The sequence below is a fragment of the Chiloscyllium plagiosum genome, unplaced genomic scaffold, assembly GCF_037043375.1.
Source record: "Chiloscyllium plagiosum isolate Xiang-an unplaced genomic scaffold, Cpla_swu_hap1 HiC_scaffold_4, whole genome shotgun sequence".
NCBI classification, from domain to species: Eukaryota; Metazoa; Chordata; class Chondrichthyes; order Orectolobiformes; family Hemiscylliidae; genus Chiloscyllium; species Chiloscyllium plagiosum.
This window is the reverse complement of record NW_028270142.1, coordinates 118,133,757-118,157,500: the sequence shown is the minus strand read 5'-3', so window position 1 is coordinate 118,157,500 and position 23,744 is coordinate 118,133,757. Positions and strand designations below refer to the sequence as shown.

Below are 23,744 nucleotides of genomic sequence, written 5' to 3'. Positions count from 1 at the left end.
GGTCACATCTTCAAAAAACTCAATTAAGTTTGTGAGACATAGTTCCCACACACAAAGCCATGCTGACTCTCCCTAATCAATCCTTGCCTCTCCAAATGCATGTCAATCCAGTCCCTCAGAATCTCTTCCAACAACTTACCAATCAAAACTGCTGGAATATCTTGTCAATGACCTTTGACATTGTCCTTATTCCAATATTTGTAGTACAAGCTGAAGAATGTAAGTGTGGTAAGAATACTGAAATCCTGAGACCCCCCCTCCCCTAAGTCATTTCATGTAAGAGCATGCTTGCAAATTAATACACTCCAAGAGGTCATCAGCTCTACCATGCAACTTATTGGACCTTGTGACATCTTTCAGGATGGCAGCCATTGACTCATGGTGTTCCACATGGGTCAATGATAGGGCCATAACTTTTTATTTTATACATTAATGATCTAGATGAAGGAACTGAAGGCATTCTAGCTAAGTTTGCAGATAATACAATGATAGATGGAGAGACAGGTAGTATTGAAAAGGCGAGGAGGCTGCAGAAGGATTTGGACAGGTGAGAAGAATAGGCAAAAAAGTGGGAGGTGGAATACTTTGTGGGAAAGTGTGAGGTGATGCATTTTGGTAGGAAGAAGAGGCATAAACTATTTTCTATATGAGGAGAAAATTCAACAATCTAAAGTGTAAAGGGACTTAGGAGTCCTAGTCCAGGATTCTCTTCAGGTAAACTTGCTGGTTGCATTGGTAGTTCGGAAGGCAAATATAATATTGGCACTTATTTTGAGAGGACTAGAATATAAACACAAGGATGTACTTCTGAGGCTTTATAAAGCTCTGATTGGACAACATTTAGAGTATTTTGAGCAATTTTGGGCCTTTTACCACAAGAAGGATGTACTGGACTTGGAGCAGGTCCAAAGAAGGTTCATGAGGATGATCTCAAGAATGAATGGCTAAACCTATGAGGAACATTTGAGGACTCTGGATCTATACTTGATGGAGTTTAGAAGGATGAAGGGGGATCTAATTGAAACATATAGAATACTGAATGGCCTGGTTAGAGTGGATGTTGGGAAGATGATTCCATTAGCAGGAGAAACTAGGATCTAAGGGCACAGTTTTAGAGCACTTTGGAACGGAGTTAAGAAGAAACCTCTTCAGCCAGAGCAGGGTGAATCTGTGGACTTCATTGCCATAGAAGGCTGTGGAGGCCAGGTCATTGAGTATATTTCCAACAGAGATTGATAAGTTCTTGATTGTCAAGGGGATTGAAGCTACATGGAGAAAGTGGAAGAATGGGGTTGAGAAACATATCAGACTTGATTGAATGGCAGGCCAGACTCATTGGGCCGAATGGCCTAATTTCTGATCCTATGTCTTATGGTCTTTGAGAATTGTGGCACATAGGCAACAAGTTGAAGATCACTCTAAGATTATTTCTGCTGCACTGCCATGACTGTAATAAATCTATCATAACCAATGACGTGGTCAAGACTTCTGGTGACAAGAATTTGTATCCCACTCAGTTGGGAAATGCATGTGTTTCCCATACAGAGTGCTATGATTACAAATGTCTTCAATTTGAACTGCGTAAGTGACCAATCAGTGTCACAGGGCATCACAAGCCATCACAGACTGGCTTAGCCAGAAATGCCACATCCCATGACTTAATCAATAAAATACTTCAAGTATGTGGTGAATATTGGCACAAGGTATGAGACTGGAAACTGTGGAATTATTTTAAAATAAAATCTTCAAGGGAGGTTTAATAGGTGTTCCAAATTACAAGAAGTTGAGGGTTTGGTTAAGAAAAAGAAGGAAGCATATGTAAGGTATAGATAGGATAGACCGAGTGAATCCTTAGAAGAATATAAAGGCAGTAGGAGTATATTAAGAGGGAAATCAGGAGGGCAAAAAGGGGACATGAGATCCATTTGGAAAATAGAATTAAGGAGACTCCAAAGGGTTTTTATAAATACATTAAGGACAAAAGGGTAACTAGGGAGAAAATAGGGCTCCTCAAAGATCAGCAAGTCGGCCTTTGTGTGGCGCTGCAGAAAATGGGGGAGATACTAAATGAGTATTTTGCATCAGTATTTACTGTAGAAAAGGATATGGAAGATATAGACTGTAGGGAAATAGATGGTGACACCTTACAAAATGTCCAAATTACAGAAGAGGAAGTGCTGGATCTCTTGAAATGCAGGACCTGATCAGGTGTACCCTAGAACTCTGTGGGAAGCTAGAGAAGTGATTGCTGGGCCTCTTGCTGAGATATTTGTATCATCACAGGTGAGGTGCTGGAAGATTGGAGGCTGGCTAACGTAGTGCCACTGTTTAAGAAGGGTGGTAAGGACAAGCCAGGGAACTTTAGACCAGTGAGCCTGACGTCAGTGGTTGGCAAGTTGTTGGAGGGGATCCTGAGGAACAGGGTGTACATGTATCTGGAAAGGCAAGGACTGATTAGGGATAGTCAACATGGCTTTATGCGTGGGAAATCATGTCTCACAAACTTGATTGAGTTTTTTGAGGAAGTAACAAGGAGGATTGATGAGGGCAGAGCAGTAGATGTGATCTATATGTATTTCAGTAAGGCATTCGACAAGGTTCCCATGGAAGATTGATTAACAAGGTTAGATCTCACGGAAGACAGGGAGAACTACACATTTGGATACAGAACTGACTCAAAGGTAGAAGACAGAAGGTGGTGGTGGAGGGTAGTTTTTCAGACTGGAGGCCTGTGACCAGTGGAGTGCCACAAGGAACGGTGCTAAGTCCTCTACTTTTTGTCATTTACAGAAATGATTTGGATGCGAGCATAAGAGATACAGCTAGTAAGTTTGCAAATGATACTAAAATTGGAGGTGTAGTGGACAGCGAAGATGGTTACCTCAGATTACAACAGGATCTGGATCAGATGGGCCAATGGTCAGAGAAGTGGCGGAAGGTGTTTAATTCAGATAAATGCGAGGTACTGCATTTTGGGAAAGCAAATCTTAGCAAGACGTATACACTTAATGGTAAGGTCCGATGGAATGTTGCTGAGCAAAGAGACCTTGGATTGCATGTTTATAGATCCTTGGATTTGCAGGTAGATAGAATAGTGAAGAAGGCGTTTGCTCTGCTTTCCTTTATTGGTCAGAGTATTGAGTACAGAAGTTGGGAGGTCACGTTGCGGACATTGGTTAGGCCACTGTTGGAATATTGCCAGCAATTCTGGTCTCCTTCCTATCGGAAAGATGTTGTGAAACTTGAAAGGGTTCAGAAAAGATTTACAAGGATGTTGCCAGGGTTGGAGGATCTGAGCTACAGGGAGAGGCTGAACAGGTTGGGGCTGTTTTCCCTGGAGCGTCGGAGACTGAGGGGTGACCTTATAGAGATTTACAAAATTTTGAGGGGCTTGGATAGGATAAATAGACAAAGTCTTTTCCTTGGGGTTGGGGAGTCAAGAACTAGAGAGCATAGGTTTAGTGTGAGAGGAGAAAGATATAAAAGAGACCTCAGGGCAACATTTTCATACAGAGAGTGATAAGTGTATGAAATGAGCTGCCAGAGGAAGTGGTGGAGGCTGGTACAATTGCAACATTTAAGAGGCATTTGGATGGGTATATGAATAGGAAGGGTTTGGAGGGATATGGGCCGGGTGCTGGCAGGTGGGACTAGATTGGGTTGGGATATCTGGTCGGCATGGTTCGGACTGAAGGGTCTGTTTCCATGCTGTACATCTCTATGACTCTATGACAGCGGATGTTAGAGGAGGGAGAAATAACTAGTTCCCAAAGAGTGTCTAACACAGATAGAGAACGTATTGGAGAAATTTGCCTTTTTGTCCTTACTAGGAGCGTTGGTAAGGGGCAGAAAGGCAAATTTAAAAGTTACTGTAAAATGTGCAAAGAACAGTGAACCAGCTGAATTGTTCTGTGGACAGAGTTGGTAATTTCATGGGCCTCAAAGTCATCCGCTATTTTTTTTAAATTCCGAGCTCCCATATGCAAAGGTAATGTCGTCTTTCATTGTTCGCCACATCTTGACTTTGCCAACTCTCGGAGGAGGAGGGGAGTCGACTCAGTGTTTCATTTCTGTCCTCATTGGTTTGGTGCCTGCTATGCAGCTAGGTGGAGCTTGTATTTGGGGCGACTGGTTCCAAGTCCATTATTTAACTGAACTTAATCTTCTTGATGAGGAAGCACTCTGCTCTTCGTGTTTTTAATGAGACTGCCCGCCTTCGCTGCAAAATTCTCTTTGTTTTACTGACGCCTCCAAACTTGGTACATGTCTGATCCCAGCGGGGGTAAGTATTCAACTTTACTCGGAGATCTCTTCGGTCAGAATGGTCCGCCTTTGTAAAAGAAAATCAATTATTTTCATGCCCACAATGTTTTAATGCTGATCCGTTTCTCTTTATTAATTTTATTTTTGCAGAGCTGAGTTAATGGAAATTGTATGTGTTTGTACGTTTTATTTTGTTAGCCATAATACTGAGAAAACATTTCTTTTTTCTCTGTCTTTAATTGGAGGAACTATAAAGTTCTCAACCCTGTAAACACTTTCTCGACACCAGGAAAGTGGAAAGGATAGGAAATAGAGACGCGCGGATTTATTTGTGAAACCCAGTTTTTTTAAGAGTTCGAGATGAATTAACATGATGAATTAGGTATATATTATGATTCTACAAGTTGCACGACTTTGGCTGAATTAATACTTTAATTTTGTTTTGAACGGTTTAAGTGATCGAGTCATTCCTGGAATTGTGCTCAAATGTATCACTAGAAGCAGTTTAGAACCTTTCCACTTTTAAATTACTATCGGCATGGTGCCCGGGGGGAAAACAAAATGACAAGTACTTACATTTATATAGCGTCTTTCTCAAACGCAGGACGCCCCAAGCCGCTTGCAGCCACTTGAATACATTGAAATATAATCAGTGTTTGGAATGTATGCGGAGAACATGGCAATCAAGTTGTGAGCTACCAGCTCTCTTCCTCAAATGGCAACAAAATAAATGATACAAGTAATCTGATCAATCCTAGTTGAAGGATAAATGTCGGTCCGAACATCAGGAGTCTCCTCTCCTATTCAATCCCCAAAGGGGAGCTATTCCATGCTCCTGAAAGGGTCAGCCAGGTGTCGGTTTACTGTCTCACCCGAAATATGTGTTTTTCCGTACAGCACTGAAGTGTGACTTATAAATTGGGTGAGATTACTATAAACTGCTAACCTGAATGTCATAGAGACCCAAACTGAAATCTTTGCTCAAAGACTCCACAATCCAGTTGCCACTCCTGGTGGCAGTCACTAATATTAGTGCTAGTGTTGCAAAAGGGAAATCACACTTGACAAACCGACTGGAATTTTTTGAGTATGTAAACTGGTCATGCTATTGAAGTGGATGTGGTTTATTTGGACTTTCAGAAGGCTTTTGACAAAGTCCCATAAAAGAGATCGGTGTACAAAATGTGCTAGATGAAGGTTGTGTATTGAGATGGCTAGGAAAGTGAGTAGAGTAGAAATAAGTGAGTATTTTTATGAAAGGTAGGCAGTGACTAAAGTAGTACTCCAGGGATCAGTGCTAAAACCCAGGCTCTTCACAATATAGGTGAATGATTTGGAAGAGGGAACTAAATGTAACATCTCCAAATTTGCAGATGGCACAAAGCTGGGAGGGAGGGTCAACTGTGAGGAGTGTACAGAACTGCTACATTGGGATGTGGACAGGCTGAGTGAATGAACAAATGCATGGCAGATACAATATACAGGTCATCTCACACCCTAAGTGTGGCATCAAACAACACAATAAAAGATAGATTTTCCATAGTTATTGTTGGGTTGGTCCTGAAGAAACCATAAGAAGTGATGTTGAGAGATAGCCTAGAAGAACAGAAGTCTCTACAGTGCTGTGGACATCCATTGTTATGCAGTGTGAGACATGCTATAGTGTAAGTATGCAGCTCTTTGCAATCAGTGGGTTCAGCAGGACCTCTGTTCTCATTAGCTCATTGTCTTCGCTGCCATTTCCTTGAATATATCCAGAGTCACCTCCACCTCCATAGCAGTGATTTGATAGAAAGAGGGTAGTCTTCTTTGCATCTTGCATGCCCTTCTCCTGTTGTTGGCTGTCCTTTGATGCCATTTGCCATTGATCAGCCAATCTGACTAGCCGATCAGTATCCTTTTGTAGTCTAAAGCTATCCTCCTCACTATTTATCACCTTACCAATTTTTGTATCAATTGTCAACTTACTGAGCAGCCCTCCTACATTCAATATTAAATTGTTTATATAAACCATAAACAGCAAGAGCCCTAACACTGATCTATGTGGTACCCAATTTGACACAGATCTCAACAATCACCCTCTGCTTCCCTTTGCCACTCAGCTAATTGTGGATCCACTTTGCCAAGTTTCTTTGGATCCCATGGGCGCTTTCTTTTGCCATCCTTGACAAATGGAAATTCTGTTAAACCAATGTATTGGAGTTATTTTAAGGAGTAATGTGTGCTGTTCATAAAGAGAAACTTATAGGTATGTGATACTTAGATTTTCAGAATGCATTTGAAAAGATTCCACATCCAAGATGATTGCAGAAAATAACCTGTCATTGTGTAGGGAGTAACAGCATGGATATAAGATTGGCTGTCAGAAAACTGAATATAGGTTGGCTGCTGTATCTGCGGAATTGTTTTCCACGGTTTCAGTTACCCACGGTTTACCACAGCCCGAATATATTATAGGGAACCTTCTGGAACCAGGGACCGGGGCTCCCGGGAAGGTAAATTTCCTGTTTAAATGAATGGGTTTGCTCCTATCTGTGGTTTCGGGTTCCGCGGTAGGTCCTGGAATATATCCCTCACTGGTATGGGGACTAATGTATGTGTATGTGGACCTAAGTGGATGTGATGAATAAAGGTTAATAGGAGTCTGGTGAGTAAAAAGTCCTGATGAACCTTGAACAATTGGCAGTATCCCTTTTTAACTTGGGTGTGTTATCAGTGAGATGGACAAAGGATACAATAGTCAGGGTAAGGTCCAACACAACTTTATTGAACACTGTATCAAAGCTAAATAATACTTATCAGATTGTATATTATAGTTTAATGAAACTATTGCTGTTGGTGGTCTCTTTGTCTGAGGAAGGATGTTTTTGTCAGGAACATCTAGATGTACTCTGTACTCCCAGGTTTGTCTTTTATTTAACTATTTCAATTCTGTAACGACACTTAAAGTATTTGTACCCAGGTACTCTGTACCTAAGATCGTGCCAAGAGGTGACATCACAAACTTTTTAGTGCACTCATTTGAGTGCAAGGTGATAATAAAGGTGATCTATTCTTTAGAAACTATGGATGAACTCTATCTCTATTCCATATTTCTGCTTTATCCCCATATCTCTTGATGCTTTTAAAATCTAAAAACATACCAGACTGTTCCTTGAATATATTCGGTGACATGGCCTCTTTAGCCTTCTGTGGTAGAGAATTCCACAGGTACACTATGCTTTGAGTGAAGAAATGTTTCCTCATCTCAGTCCTAAATGGTCTATCGCGTATCATGAGACCATGTTCCCTGGTTCCAGACTGCTCAATCATGGAAAATATCCTCCCTACATCTGTTAGAATTGTAAATGTTTCAGTCAGATTCTCTGTCATTCTCTGCTGTCCTCTGGGGGGAACAAAACCTCTGGGAAGTGGAAACTTAAGCTAAATGTTCAGACAGCATAGTTTAACTCCTCCACTTCTCTGGACAAAATTAATGCCCCTTATAAACTCAGTCCCTACGTAATTGACATTCAAACATACAAATTAGGAGTAGAAGTAAGCCCTTCATACCATCAGGCCTGCTCTCCAATCAATAATATCATGGCTGATCAGTTTGTATTTCGAATTCCATCTTCCCACATGATACCCTTCGCTAACATTCCATTGCTAATATGGTTAATATGGTATCAGGTCAATCTTGGACATCAGTTCAAAGACGTACTGTGCCCTTTGAGATCCTGGTGATTCTTGTGACCTTTCTTGTGTCTTCCATTTGACTTTACTTACTAGAAACTTCAAAAGATAGTTACTGCTAGAACACTATTAAATGAGACCTGATGCCACATGCGAAATACTCAGAAAATTCAGTTTTCTGAACCTAATTGCCAAACCTTGGTGAAAACTGGTGGCAGGACTATCACCCAATTGTAGACTGTGTAATGCGTCTGCTGCTAAGTTTGAACTGAATGCCTTTACACCAAATCCTGGCTCTTTGACTTACATATCAGGGATAAAAAAGGGTCCTATCTTTGATCTCTGGGAAACTACAATACCCAGCGTGCTTAAGCTTTAGAAACATCAGTCAACCAGAACTCTCAGTTTCCTGTCACACAGCTAATTACATATTCTTCTTCCTATTGTCCCATTTATTCCAGGAGCTATAACTTTGCTCACAAGTCATTTGATCAGCACCACAGTCTCAGCTTTCTTTAATTAACCCACATTTGTCAAAGTGACTGTTAAGATGTGACCTGACAGTCCCATTGTGGTAGCTAAATTGACTGGACTGTAGTTTTTGGGTTCAACTTTGCAGCCTATTTTGAATGAGGATGAATGTTTGCAGTTCTCTAATACCATCTCTGAATTTAAGAAAGATGGAATAATGGATGGTCAGTGCTTCTGCCATTTACATTCTTCCTTTCTTTACTATCCTTGGGTGCATTGCATCAGGTTCTGGTGATTTATTTACTCTAAGAATGGACAGTCTATCAAATACGTTTTCCTTATCAATTTTAAAAGTCTTATGGTTCATGAATTACCTCCTTTTTCCATAGCTTGACGAGCATCTCCTTTCTAGATAAAGACAGATGCAAAGTTTTCATTTCATACTTCAGCAATACTCTCTGCCTCCATGTATAAACCTTATCTTTGATCCCTGGTTGGCCTTACTCCTTTTACCATTAGGTTAGGATATCTGGTTGGCATGGACGAGTTGGACAAAAGTGTCTGTTTCCGTGCTGTACATCTCTATGACTGTATGACTCTAAGACTTTTAGAATCATTTTTATGCTGGCTGCCATCTCTTTTCATGTTGTTTTCTCATCTCCTCTATGTTTAGCTTGGTTCTTAATTGTATTTTCTACCTGACATCTATCATAGGCACACTTTTCCTTCTTGACCTTAAATTCTAGCTATTTTGTCATCCAGACAACTCTAGCTTTGTTTACTCTACCTTGACTGTGCCAGGAATACCTTTTCTTTGAAGCTAACCAGTTGTTCAGCAATATTTTTTCTACCAACCTTTGACACTAGTGTATTGAGTCATTCTTCTTGTAAGGGACATTGGCTTCACCCCAGTTAATAATTTTAACTCTGAATTGTTCTTTATTATTTTTCATAGTCAGTATAAACCTCAGACACAATGATCATTGTCCACTAAATGCTCTTCCACTGTCACTTGATCTTTTTGGATTGTCTCATTCCCAAGAAACAGGTCTAGCTGTATCTTCAGTCTTGTTGGTGTTGACACAACGATATAGAAGGTTCTCCTGAACACACTCTAGAAACAATTACCTCTCAGTACTCTTTGTACTACTGCTATCCCAGTTTATATTCCAGTAATATATGTTCCCAATTATAACAATCCTGTAATGTTTGTAAATCTGTAACTTCCTCGCAAATTTGTTCCTCTACATCATTCTCACTGGTTGGTGGTCCATCAGCAACACTGAACAGTGTAATTGCACATTTTTTTGTTCCATAACTCAAGACAAGTAGATTCAGTTCTAAACTTCTCTGGGACATTATCTCCACACTACAATAACTTTCTTCACAAGTACCTCCACCACCTCCCCTTTCTTGTCCTTTCTGACCTTTCCAGTATCCAGGAATAATTAACACCGAGCTGTGGATTTCATGAGCCAAACTCTGACCTTGTCTGTTAAGTTACCATTCCTTATTCTAGTGCTATCTATTTCTCCCAGTTCTGTGCACCTTAATATTCATCTCTAGTATTATACTTCTGCCAAGTTAGTTTAAACCCAACCCAGTAGCACAATTCAAAATACACCACAGGGAGCTGGGTCCCAGCTCTTTTCAGGTGCAATCTATCTAACCTGTCCTATCCCCTCCACCTAGTCCCAGTGACCTAAGAAGTAAAACCATGCCACTGCATCACCCGTCCACATTCATCTCCTAAATCCTCATGTTTCCATAATTATTTGGTACAGAGAATATTGAGGTGATTATCTTTTTTTGACATATATTTATTAATTTCCTGTCTAACTCTCTAAATTCTAACCCTACCCCATGTTTCACCTGTGTCATTCATATTGATGTTAACTGGACTGCTGTGGCGTTCACTCGTTCTTCTCAGTGAGATCTGTAGCAGGTCGGTGACATTGATGAACTGGATATCAGGCAGGCAACAGACTATCCTGAAAACATATCTACAAGTACAAAATTGCCTTTCTGTTGCCCAATTATCAAGCTACTTCCAGTCACCGTTCTAGTCATCCTTACATATCTCCTGTTGAGCTACGCCACCATTGGCACCAAAGACTTGACACTGGCTGTAGTCCCCAGATAAGCCATTATGCTCATCAGTTGCCTGGTCCAGTTTGGAGGCTAGATGCCAGATTGGAAGGTGGTTGTACTGAACAATGTTTTTCTCTATTTTATAACTAATTCCTAAAATCTGCAGTGCTGGACTATACTTAGACAATAGACAATAGGTGCAGGAGTAGGCCATTCAGCCCTTCGAGCCTGCACCGCCATTCAATATGATCATGGCTGATCATTCCTAATCAGTATCCTGTTCCTGCCTTATCTCCATAACCCTTGAAGAATAACTTCTAAGAATTGTAACTGGTAATCCAAGATGGAGGACGGGAAAAATTTCTGCTGTAAGAGCTGCACCTTGTTTTGAGGTATTTTAGGTGTTGGAGGTGATTTCCTCGAATTCCAGGAGCAGCAATTACTGTTTTGTATGCTGTTGTATTGTTTTGGAACTTTGGAAAAAAAAGTCAAAACAACAGCAGTTTAAAAGGGAGAAGAACAGACAAAGGAAGCACATGGTGAGGACAGTGCAGGAGAGAGAGAGAGTGAGAGAGAGAACCTGCGCAGTTGCTACCTTTGCTGTTTGAATTCGTGTATCGCTGGACATCGGAGTGCATCTGGGAAAATTAACAAACAGTGAGATTCACAACTAATCTTGGAGGAACTTTTGGGTGAAGTTCACAGCACAGAATCAGATAAGTTAATTGTTTTAAGTCTGTCCAAGAGAAAGGCTGCAGTAGTGAGTATAATGGATTCTTCCTTGATTATATGTTTTTGGAGATAAGTCTCTTGATTAAACTTAAAATATAAGCCATAGCTATTAATTTAACCTGGGGCAGTGTTTGTAGAGGAATAAGACGGTGTTATTTTCTGGGTCTGTAGATTGTGAAGGAGCAAAAATGGCCTGTGCAGTGATATGTGCAGTGAGGTCCTCAAGGGTAGTAATATCTGGATTACTCCCAGTGCTACGAGCTAGTGAGGGCAGGAATAGGAGGATAGAGCAGATAAATGCATTGCTGAGGAGCTGGTGTATGGGAGAACGATTCACATTTTTGGATCATTGGAATCTCTTTTGGGGTAGAAGTGAGCTGTACAAGAAGGACGGATTGCACCTAAATTGGAAGGGGACTAATATACTGGCAGGGAAATTTGCTAGAACTGCTTGGGAGGATTTAAATTAGTAAGGTGGGGGGGTGGTGGGACCCAGGGAGATAATGAGGAAAGAGATCGATCTGAGACAGGTACAGCTGAGAACAGAAGTGAGTCAAACAGTCAGGGCAGGCAGGGACAAGGTGGGAGTAATAAATTAATTTATTTCAATGCAAGGGGCCTAACAGGGAAGGCAGATGAACTCAGGGCATGGTTAGGAACATGGGACTGGGATATCATAGCAATTACAGATGTGGGAGTTTAAAGAGAGTTTAAGGGACTCTGCGGATTATATCTGCCATAAATGCTGTTGGATGCGAATCTTATCAGATCGAGTGGATTGGTTAGAGAGGCAGATAGAAGCGATGAGGAGTTTGCAACAGCAACAGTATGTGATGGATGGCAGTTATAGGAGGGGGGAAAGTCTCAAATACAGTCACATAGATGGGTTAACTCCAGGAAGGGTGAGAGAGGTCGGCACCTAGGGCAGGAGTCTTTTGTGGATATACCCATTTCAAACAAGTATGCTGTTTTGGAAAATGTAGGGGGTGATGGATTCTCAGGGGAACGTAGCACGAACAGCCAAGTTTCTGGTATTGAGACTGGCTCAAATGCGATGAGGGGTACGTCGGCTTCCAAGAGACCGATTGTATTAGGGGATTCTGTAGTCAGAGGTACAGACAGATGTTTCTGTGGCCAGCAGAGAAAAAGCAGAATGGTGTGTTGTTTCCCTGGTGCCAGGATCAAGGATGTCTCAGAGAGGGTGCAGAATGTTCACACAGGGGAGAGGGGCCAGCAGGAGGTCATTGTCCGCATTGGAACCAACGACATTGGAAGGGAAAAGGTTGAGACTCTGAAGGGAAATTACAGAGAGTTAGGCAGAAATTTAAAAAGGAGGTCCTCAAGGGTAGTAATATCTGGATTACTCCCAGTGCTACGAGCTAGTGAGGGCAGGAATAGGAGGATAGAGCAGATAAATGCATGGCTGAGGAGCTGGTGTATGGGAGAACGATTCACATTTTTGGATGATTGGAATCTCTTCTGGGGTAGAAGTGAGCTGTACAAGGACGGATTGCACCTAAATTGGAAGGGGACTAATATACTGGCAGGGAAATTTGCTAGAACTGCTTGGGAGGATTTAAACTAGTAAGGTGGGGTGGGAGGGGGGGTGGTGGGGGGGGTTGGAACCCAGGGAGATAATGAGGAAAGAGATTGATCTGAGACAGGTACAGCTGAGAACAGAAGTGAGTCAAACAGTCAGGGCAGGCAGGGACAAGGTAGGACGAATAAATTAGTTTATTTTAATGCAAGGGGCCTAACAGGGAAGGCAGATGAACTCAGGGCATGGTTAGGAACATAGGACTGGGATGTCATAGCAAATACAGAAATATGGCTCAGGGATGATCTGGACTGGCAGCTTAATGTTCCAGGATACAAATGCTACAGGATGGATAGAAAGGGAGGCAAGAGAGATGGGGGTGTGGCATTTTTGATAAGGGATTGCATTAAAGCTGTGCTGAGGGAGGATATTCCCAGAAATACATCCAGGGAAGTTATTTGGGTGGAACTGAGAAATAAGAAAGGGATGATAATCCTTTTGGGATTGTATTATAGACCCCCTAATAGTCAGAGGAAAATTGAGAAACAAACTTGCAAGGAAATCTCAACGATCTGTAAGAATAATAGGGTAGTTATGGTAGGGGATTATAACTTTCTAAACATCGACTGGGACTGCCATAGTGTTAAAGGTTTAGATGGAGAGGAATTTCTTAAGTGTGTACAAGACAATTTTCTGATTCAGTATGTGGATATACCTCTGAGAGAAGGTGCAAAACTTGACCTACTCTTGGGAAATAAGGCAGGGCAGGTGACTGAGGTGTCAGTGGGGGAGCACTTTGGGGCCAGCGACCATAATTCTATTAATTTTAAAATAGTGATGAAAATGGATAGATCAGATCTAAAAGTTGAAGTTCTAAATTGGAGAAAGGCCAATTTTGACGGTATTAGGCAAGAACTTTCGAAAGCTGATTGGAGGCAGATGTTCGCAGGTAAAGGGACAGCTGGAAAATGGAAAGCCTTCAGGAATGAGATAACAAGAATCCAGAGAATTTATATTCCTGTCAGGGTGAAAGAGAAGACTGGTAGGTATAGGGAATGCTGGTTGACTAATGAAATTGAGGGTTTGGTTAAGAAAAAGAAGGAAGCATATGTAAGGTATAGACTGGAGGCCTGTGACCAGTGGAGTGCCGCAAGGATCGGTGCTGGGTCCTCTACGTTTTGTCATTTACATAAATGATTTGGATGTGAGCCTAAGAGGTACAGTTAGTAAGTTTGCAAATGACACCAAAATTGGAGGTGTAGTGGATAGTGAAGAGGGTTACCTCAGATTACAACAGGATCTGGACCAGAAGGGCCAATGGGCTGAGAAGTGGCAGATGGAGTTTAATTCAAATAAATGCGAGGTGCTGCGTTTTGGGAAACAAACCTTATCAGAACTTATACACTTAATGGTAAGGTCCTAGGGAGTGTTGCTGAACAAAGAGACCTCGGAGTGTAGGTTCATAGCTCCTTGAAAGTGGAGTCACAGGTAGATAGGATAGTTAAGAAGGTGTTTAGTATGCTTTCCTTTATTGGTCAGAGTATTGAGTACAGGAGTTGGGAGGTCATGTTGTGGCTGTACAGGACATTGGTTAGGCCACTGTTGGAATATTGCCAGCAATTCTGGTCTCCTTCCTATCGGAAAGATGTTGTGAAACTTGAAAGGGTTCAGAAAAGATTTACAAGGATGTTGCCAGGGTTGGAGGATCTGAGCTACAGGAAGAGGCTGAACAGGCTGGGGTTGTTTTCCCTGGAGCATCGGAGGCTGAGGGGTGACCTTATAGAGGTTTACAAAATTATGAGGGGCATGGATAGGATAAATAGGCAAAGTCTTTTCCCTGGGGTCAGGGAGTCCAGAATTAGAGGGCATAGGTTTAGGTTGAGAGGGGAAAGATATAAAGGAGACCTAAGGGGCAACGTTTTCATACAGAGAGTGATAAGTGTATGGAATGAGCTGCCAGAGGAAGTGGTGAGGCTGGTACAATTGCAACATTTAAGAGGCATTTGGATGGGTATATGAATAGGAAAGGTTTGGAGGGATATGGGCCAGGTGCTGGCAGATGGGACTAGATTGGGTTGGGATGTCTGGTCGGCATGGATGGGTTGGACCAAAGGGTCTGTTTCCATGCTGTACATCTCTATGACTGACTCATAAGTGAATAAAACAAGATTAAAATACTAGTTCTGAAATTTAATCTGCTTTATTCTCGTGCAACAGTTACTTTTAGATTTAACTAAAATACCCTGTATGATTGGATGATTTACCATCTCCCACTGCTTCAGGCCAGGAAAAAGAGATAAGGTAGTACAGAGCTAATAATCCGGTGAACTTAAGTCTAAATCCCAACTTGACAGCTTCATTCATTGAATATAATTATCAAGAAAATACAGAAATAAAAGCTATTATAAGCATGTCAGCTCATTGTAAAATTCTAACTAGCTTGTCATTGAGGGAAAGAGATGATGCAGGTAACTGATCGGCATGGATGGGTTGGACCGAAGGGTCTGTTTCCATGCTTTACATCTCTATGACTGTAAGCTGTATCTAGAGACATTGTACCTGAGGTGGCAAATTATGCACTTTTCACTCTACTCATTTCGGTACATGTGGCAATAAAACTCAAGCTAATTCTAATTCTATTCAGAACATTTCTGGGTGGAGACAAAACAACTGCAGATGCTGGCATCCTAAGAAGACAAACAGGAGGCTGGAAGAACACAGCAAGCCAGGCAGCATCAGGAGGTGTACAAGTCTAGGCGAATACCCAAAATGTTGACTTCTCCATCTCTTGATGCTGCCTGGCTTGCTGATTTCTTCCATCCTCCTTTTAATTAGTTCTGTTGGAGAGGTGGATGGAATCAGGGGACTTGTACACTACATGCCTCGTCTATTTTAACTGCTTGGTAGTCACTCATTCCCTACTCCATCCACTCTTGAACTGAGGGAGACTAGACTTATAAATGTGACATCCACAAAATTCTCAAACTCAATGGTGCATCTCAGTGACATCAGGTGCTCCTCAGTTTCGAAACCTGGAGCTCAACTTACTGCAGCTGACAACACTTCCTGAACAAATGGTTATCCAGGATAAAAAGTATCCTGAAGTTCCCATATTGCTACTATTCAATATAACATTATTTACACAAGAGGGCATATTTGGAAACCCTGCCCACTCCCCTCCCATGTGATCTGGCATACCAGTCTCCAAACTAATGACTGTAGTATGCATTGGCCGATAAAGTGGTACTCATGAATCCAGACACTTGGCCTCCACTGCCCTCTGGGGCAGAGCATTCCACACAGTCACCACTCTCTGGGTGAAGAAGTTTCTCCTCATCTCTGTCCTAAATGCTAATAATATGCTGGCCTTCATAACAAGAGGGATTGAGTGTAGAAGCAAAGAGGTTCTTCTGCAGCTGTGCAGGGCCCTGGTGAGACCACACGTCGAGTACTGTGTGCAGTTCTGGTCTCCAAATTTGAGGAAAGACATTCTGGCTATTGAGGGAGTGCAGCGTAGGTTCACGAGGTCAATTCCTAGATTGGCGGGACTAGCTTATGCTGAAAGACTGGAGCAACTGGGCTTGTATACCCTTGAGTTTAGAAGACTGAGAGGGGATCTGATTGAGACATATATGATTATTAAAGGATCGGACACTGTGGAGGCAGGAAACATGTTTCCGCTGATGGGTGAGTGCCAAACAAGAGGACACAGCTTAAAAATACGGGGTAAACCATTTAGGACAGAGATGAGGAGAAACTTCTTCACCCAGAGAGTGGTGGCTGTGTGGAATGCTCTGCCCCAGAAGGCAGTGGAGGCCCAGTCTCTCGATTCATTTAAGAAAGAGTTGGATAGAGCTCTCCAGGATAGTGGAATCAAGGGTTATGGAAATAAGGCAGGAACAGGATACTGATTAAGGATGATCAGCCATGATCATATTGAATGGTGGTGCAGGCTCGAAGGGCAGAATGGCCTACTCCTGCACCTATTGTCTTTTGTCTATTGTCTATTCCATCTTTCTTGGAATTTCTAGAGTAACAGATCCTGGCACAAAATCAGAAATAAACATTGCCAGTTACAACATGTTAAATTTTATAAGACACACCCAATAACATGTAATATTGAAAATCATGCAGTATTAATATTACACAATCTAGAGTTGCATGATCTCTCAAACATCCTGGAGTGCCTCTGGTTGCTGCCAAGAATCTCAACAGATGTCTATCTGCCTTCAACATTTTAAACACTAACATTACAGCAGCTCACAAAGAGATGCGGTGGCCAACCTGAGTCTAGACTAAAGTCGGGTAATAAATCCTGCTCCCAAGATTTGACCAGGTTCTCCTAGATACCTCAGCACAAGAGCAGCCACCTCGTTTGACACCATTCAGGACAAAGCAACCTGCTTTATTGACACCGCACCCATTCCCTCCACCACCGATGATCATTAGCAGCAGTGTGTACGATCTACAAAATGCTCTGCAGAAATTCAACAAAGATCGTCAGAAAGCACCTTCCAAACCCACAACTGTTTTCATCAAGAAAGGCAAGTCCAGCAGATACATCACACCTGAAAATCCTCTTCAAGCCACTCACCATCCTGACTTGGAAATGTAGCACTGTTCCTTACTGTCACTGGAACAAAATCCTGAATTCCCTCCCTAACGGAATGTGAATCTACCTACAGCAAATGAACTGAAGCAGTTCGCAAAGGCAGATCACTGCCACATTCTCAATGGCAACAAGGGACATAACTGGTGGCACAGGCAAAGTTTCCCATCTTCCAAAAATGAACAAAAAATCCCTCTAAGTTGCCAGTTCGGCATATCCCAAAATCCAGGAATCCTTACGTCAATGGAAAAATGCCTTTGTATGATATGAAATGTGTTCAAGAAATTTTTCTTTATCAATATATGGATGCTCCTATCAGAGAAGGAGCAAAACATGACTTTCTTTTGTGAGCAATAAGGCAGGGCAGGTGACAGATGGGGGAACACTTTGGGTCTAGCGATCATAGTTCTATTAGTTTCAAAATGGTTATGGAAAATGATAAGCCTTCCATAAAAGTTAATTTTTCTTTTAATTGGAGGCAAATATCAATGGTATGAGACAAGAACTTTCAAAAGTAGGTTGGAGTAGACTGTTCACAGTTAAAGGGACACCTGACAAGTAGGAGGCTTTCAAAAGTGAGATAGTGAGAGTTCAGAGGCATTATGTTCCTGTTAGAGTGAAAGGTAAGGTAAGATTAAGGAACAATGGACGAATAAAATATCGAGGTTCTCGTCAAGAGTAAAAGAGAATCTTATTTTAGATATAGACAACTTGGTTCAATTGAATCTCTTAATCAATATAAAGAGTCTAGGGGCATTCTTCAGAAAGAAATCGAGAAGGCAAAGAGGGGTTATAAGATAGCAATGGACAAAGTGAGGACTGCAGATGCTGGAAATCAGAGTTGAGAGTGTTGTGCTAGAAAAGCACAGCAGGTCAGGCAGGATCCAAGGAGCAGGAGAATAGACGTTTTGGTCATAAACTCTTCATTAGGAATGATGAAAGGCTTGTGCCTGAAACGTCAATTCTCCTGAATACGAGATAGCTATGGCAGATAAGGTTAAGGATAATCCAGAGAGATTCTACAAATATGTTAAGAGTCATTGGGTAACTAGAGAGAGGGTTGGGCCCCTTAAAAATTCAAGGAGGTCATCTTTGTTTTGAACCACAGGAAATGAGAGAGATACTAAATGAATATTTCTTGTCAGTTTTTACTGTGGAGGAAAAAAATGCAGGCTAGAGAGTACAGACAAATAAATTTTGATAATTCAAAAACAGTTCATATTACTTCTGGAGGCCTTAGAGAATATAAAGGTAGGTATATCTCTAGGACCTGATCTAATGTATCTCAGAATGATGTGTGAAGCAAGGGAGGAAATTGTGAGATCCCTTGTAGAAATAATTGCATCGTCTATAACCATAGGTGAGATGCCTGATGACTGGAGGTTGGCTAATGTTGTAGCTTTGATTAAGAAATTATTTGGAAGTGCTGATGTTGGACTGGCATGGACAAAGTTAAAAATCACACAACATGAGGTTATAGTACAATAGGTTTATTTGGAAGCACTAGCTTTCAGAGCACTGCTTCATCAGGTGATTGTGGAATGACCAGAAGACACAGAATTTGTAGCAAAAGGGTTACAGTGTCACGGAATTGTAATGATATATTAAGCAAACTTAGATTAAGTCTTGCATCTTTTAGCATGGGATATGTTGGTTTATATAATTTAATATGTAAATTTGAAAACTCCTTTTAAATTGCATTCTCAAGGTGGCTTCGGTTTATCTAACAATAAGTGTTGTCTTAGCTCAGACAATGTATTAAAGGTGTGCCCTATCCTAAAAGATGCAAAACTTAATCTAAGTTTGTTTAATATATCACAACAACTAGAACCCTTTTGCAATGAATTCTGTGTCTTCTGGTCCTGCTCCACAACCACCTGATGATGAAGAAGAAGTGCTTCGAAAGTTAGTGCTTCCAAATAAACCTGTTAGACTATAACCTGGTATTGTGTGATTTTGAACTTTGTTTAAGAAAGGCTGTAAAGAGAAACCAGGAAACTATAGACCTGTGAGTCTGACTTCGGTTGTGCATAAATTGTTGGAGGTGATTTTAAAAGATAGGATTTATGAACATTTGCAGAGGAAAATATTAAGGGTTTAGTCAGCATGTTTTTGTGTGAGGAAAATTGTATCTCACAAACTTGATTGAGCTTTTTGAGGAAGTTGATGATGGCAGAGCAGTAGATGTTGTTTACTTAATGTTGAAGAAAGATGTCGAGACTCGGACCTTGCGAACTGATTAGTTCTTTACACAATATATCATGGGGAATTCACTGTCCTAACTGTGGCTCGGTGTTATTCCAAAGTACATCAGGATACTATAGGATTATATAGAGAAAACAGATAGAAGCTGATCGTTAATTACACAGTTTGGCATGCTGACAAGTTGGTACTAAATTAGAGGTTAGTCGTTAAGTTCAAAAATAAAGCACTATTATGCATTCCACAAGTGGACAGATCAAGTGGTATCACCACCTGCTCTAGTTACACAGATTGCTAATACTAAGCAGAGATATCCCTAATTGGCTGAATGACTGTGAAGAGGCAATAACTAGAGAAGGAAGGGGGACTAATTGGAAGGCCTATGTCAGCTTGACTGGTTCTACAGCCTGTGCTGATCATTCAGCAAAGGGAGGAGACACTATCTTGAGAAGGAAGATAAAGACAACCTTTCACATTACCTCATCGTAAGGAATGCATAGCCAGCAAAGTTCTGGCTTGGGACGCAAAATGGAACTCTCAGCCGAAACAGGAAAATGTCTTCCAGGCAAATAATGTTAACTTTCCCCTAACACTTAAGCTTCAATAAAGCCTTCAATAAGGTTCCACATGGTAAAGTTAGGTCACATGGGATTCTGGGTGAGCTTGCCAATTGGAGGTATATAATTGGCTTAACAACAGGAGACAGAGAGTGGTGATGAAGGGTTGTTTTTCGAACTGGAGATCTATCACCAGCGGTGTTCCATAGGGATTGCTTCTGGGTTCTCTTTTGTTTGTCACTTCTATAAAAGATTTGAATGACAATATAGAAGGTATGATTAGTAAGTTTACGGATGATGCCAAAATTGGTTCCATAGTGCACAGTGAATAATGTTTTCTAAGATTATACACGGATCTTGATCAAATGGATCAGTGGGCTGAAACATGGCAGATGGAGTTCAATCTGGATAAATGCAAGATATTGCATTTTGGTACAACGAACGGGTAGACTTATTACAATATTGCTTTTACAGCAACAACTTTAAAAACAAAATACAGTGATCAAAGTGACAACAGAGAGGAAGGGGAGGCAGCCTAAAGAGAGCATTTGATTCAACCTGGCTCAGTAGCATCCTTGACCAAATGCCAGGAGTTATCCATTCAAATTTCACTCTAGTCTAATTCTCCAGTGCAGTACTGAAGGAGTGGTACACTGTCAGAGGTAGAATCTTTTGAATTGGATGCAAAGTTGAGGACCTGATTCTTTCAGGATATTATTTCCAAAAATAGGAAAGGGAGTTCTCCTCAGTATCCAGAGCAATATTTATCTTTCTTTTGTCTCTGAACTCATTAGCCATCTTAGTCCTCTCTATCTGTTGCTCAGGTAACCCTTTATGTTACCAGTTCTCATGGCAGTTGCAGATGAAATTGGAGTGAGAACATATTCTCATCTGTGATTTTCTTTGAATTGATCTATTTATTGGCTAGACTTGGACAACATTTCCTTCAGCTAATAGTTTCCCTGTGACTGCTGTCAATATTACTATCCGTTTAAAACTGAACATTGCACTATATGAAGTCATTCCTAGCTCAAAGATTGCATTTATTGAAGACCAACCATCTCCTCCCAGGTCATTGCGCACAAGATCTTAAGGGTATGGTCCATAGTCCAATTATCTTCAGTTGCTAAATCAATAACCTTGGATAACATCTCCCCACGCTGCAGGCACCCAGCCTCTATTCCTGATGAAGGTCTCTTTGCCCGAAACGTCGATTTTCCTGCTCCTGAGATGCTGACTGACCTGCTGTTCTTTTCCAGCACCACTATAATCTAGACTCTGTTTTCCAGCATCTGCAGCCCTTGTTTTTACCTCATCAATAACCTTACCTTCATCATCTAGTCAAAAGGAAGGGTGTTTCCAGACTGTTCAGTGTTCTGCACCATTCATGATTCTTCAGATACTGAAGCTGTCTATATCCCTAACAGGCACAATCTGGACAAAATTATGAACAAAGATACATAAGAACAGAAATAAGCCTCTTGACCCATCTATCTTATCTACAGTACAATATGGTTATGATTATGATTGATCAAACACTTCACTGCCTTTTAGTCACCCTATCCTCATTACTCTGTATGCTGCCAGTAATCAACCCTGTACGCTGCTAGTAATCAAAAATCTAACAATCTCTACCTTAAATATACTCAAAGACTGAGCTTCCATAGCCGTCTGTGGTAGAGAATTCCAAAAGGTTCAAAACTGAGTAAAGTGATATCTCTCATCTCGAGGCTAAGTGACAGCCCCCTTTGTTTTTAAGTTCTACCCCACCAGTTCTAGACTCCCCGGTCAGGGGAAACAATCTTATCTGCATCTGCCTTATCTATCCATTTAAGTATTTTGTTGGCTTAAATGGCATCACTTCTTATTCTTCAAATTTCCAGAAACCACGTTTGCACAATCACTCTTATTAGGATACTCGCACCATGCTGGAAATAAGTCTGGTGAACCTTTGCATTCCCTCCATGGAAAAGAATCTTTCCAACATAAGACAACCAAAACTGCACACAGCACAGCAGGGGAGGTCTAAGCAAGTTCCTGAACAATTGAAGCAATACCTCACTCCTCCTGTAGCTGCATCCTCTTGTAATAAAGGCTAACATTCCATTAGCCTTGTGAAAGCTTGTTGCACCTCTATGTAATTTATTGGTCCTTTCATACATCTACACTTGCCAACTCTTACCATTTAAGAAATACTCTGCACATCTGTTTCTCCTACCAAAATAGATAGCCCAGCACCACACTCTCGCCTCTAACCTCACATTATGTTTCCTCTGCCATGTTCTTGCCAATTCCACTAAGCCTACCCAAATTCTCCTGAATAAACTGTATTTCTGCTTCTTCGCATACATTTCCACTTAACTTTACATTTTCTGCAAATTAGAAATATTTGGTCCGTACATCTGAATCGTTGATATACATTGCGAATACTTGGGGCCCAAATCCTAAGCCTTGTGGTATCTAGCCAACAAGAGAATGGCCTATTAATTCTGAGTCACTGTTTTCTGCCTGTTAGCCAATCATTGATTCATACGATTACATTATCATCTACCTCTTGCACTTTAAACTTTCTAAACAGTCTTCTGTGGGGCAACTTTATCAAAAGCCTTCCTTCTGAGAATCAAAACCAGACTCCTTTTATCTTTTGTTTGTAACATCTTCAAACAACTCGCAACAAGTTCGTCAAACACAATATCACATTTGCAAATCCATGCTGACTATGCCCAGCCAAATGTCCATTTATGAATGTTCAGGGGCTCTTGTGGTGAAGTGGTAGTATCCCTTCCTCTGGACCAGGAAATCTAGGTTCAAGTCCCACCTGGAGCTATGTGGTAACGTAGAATCCCTACAGTGTGGAAGCAAGTCATTTGGCCCAACAGGTCCGCACCAATCCTATGAAGAGTAACCCACCAGACTCATTCCCATATTATATTACTCCATCACTAAAACGCCTAACCCATACATCTCTGAACACTATGGGCAGTTTAGCACAAGATTAGAGTGGTGCTGGAAAGGCACAGCAGGTCAGGCAGCATCCGAGAAGCAGGAAATTCAATGTTTTGGGCAAAAGCCCTTCATCAGGAATAAACTGATTCTTGTGCCAAATTCCTGGGCTGTTAATTTTTATTTGTTCTTTGTTCTTATTTTCTAAAGTTTGCATCATATATATACAGGATGGTTAAAAAGACATTTAGCACGCTTGCTTTCATTACTCAGTCCTTTGAGTATAGGAGTTGGGAACACATGTCAAGGTTGTACAGAACATTGTGAAGTCTCTTCTGGAATACTGTGTCCTGACCTGGTCACCCAGTTACCGGAAGGATATTATTAAACTGGAGAGGGTTCAGAAAGGATTTAGCAGGATGTTGTCAGGTGTGGAAGGTTTGAGTTAGAAGGAAAGGGTGGATAGTCTAGAGAGTTTTCTCTGGAGCATAGGAGGTTCAGAGGTGACCTGTTATAAGTTTATAAAATCACGAGGGGTATAGATAGGGTTAATGGTGTCTTTTTCTTAAGGTGGTGGATTTCAAGACCACGGGCACATTTTTACAATGAGAGGAGAGAGATTGAAAAAAAGACATGTGCGGGAAATTTTTTACACAGAGGGTGA

The 23,744-nt window shown here is 41.2% G+C and overlaps 1 protein-coding gene across 6 annotated transcripts in view; it reads left to right on the top strand.

Moving 5' to 3' along the window:
- The first annotated feature begins 4,114 nt into the window (after positions 1-4,114).
- The window catches only part of LOC122548910 (CMP-N-acetylneuraminate-beta-galactosamide-alpha-2,3-sialyltransferase 1-like), a 131,117-nt gene continuing 111,487 nt past the window's right edge, over positions 4,115-23,744 (top strand). For all 6 annotated transcript variants that reach the window (XR_015757034.1, XM_087986615.1, XM_043687874.2 and 3 more), the window contains exon 1: positions 4,115-4,282. The gene's annotated coding sequence lies outside the window, so the exon portion shown is untranslated. The remainder of the gene's footprint in view (positions 4,283-23,744) is intronic.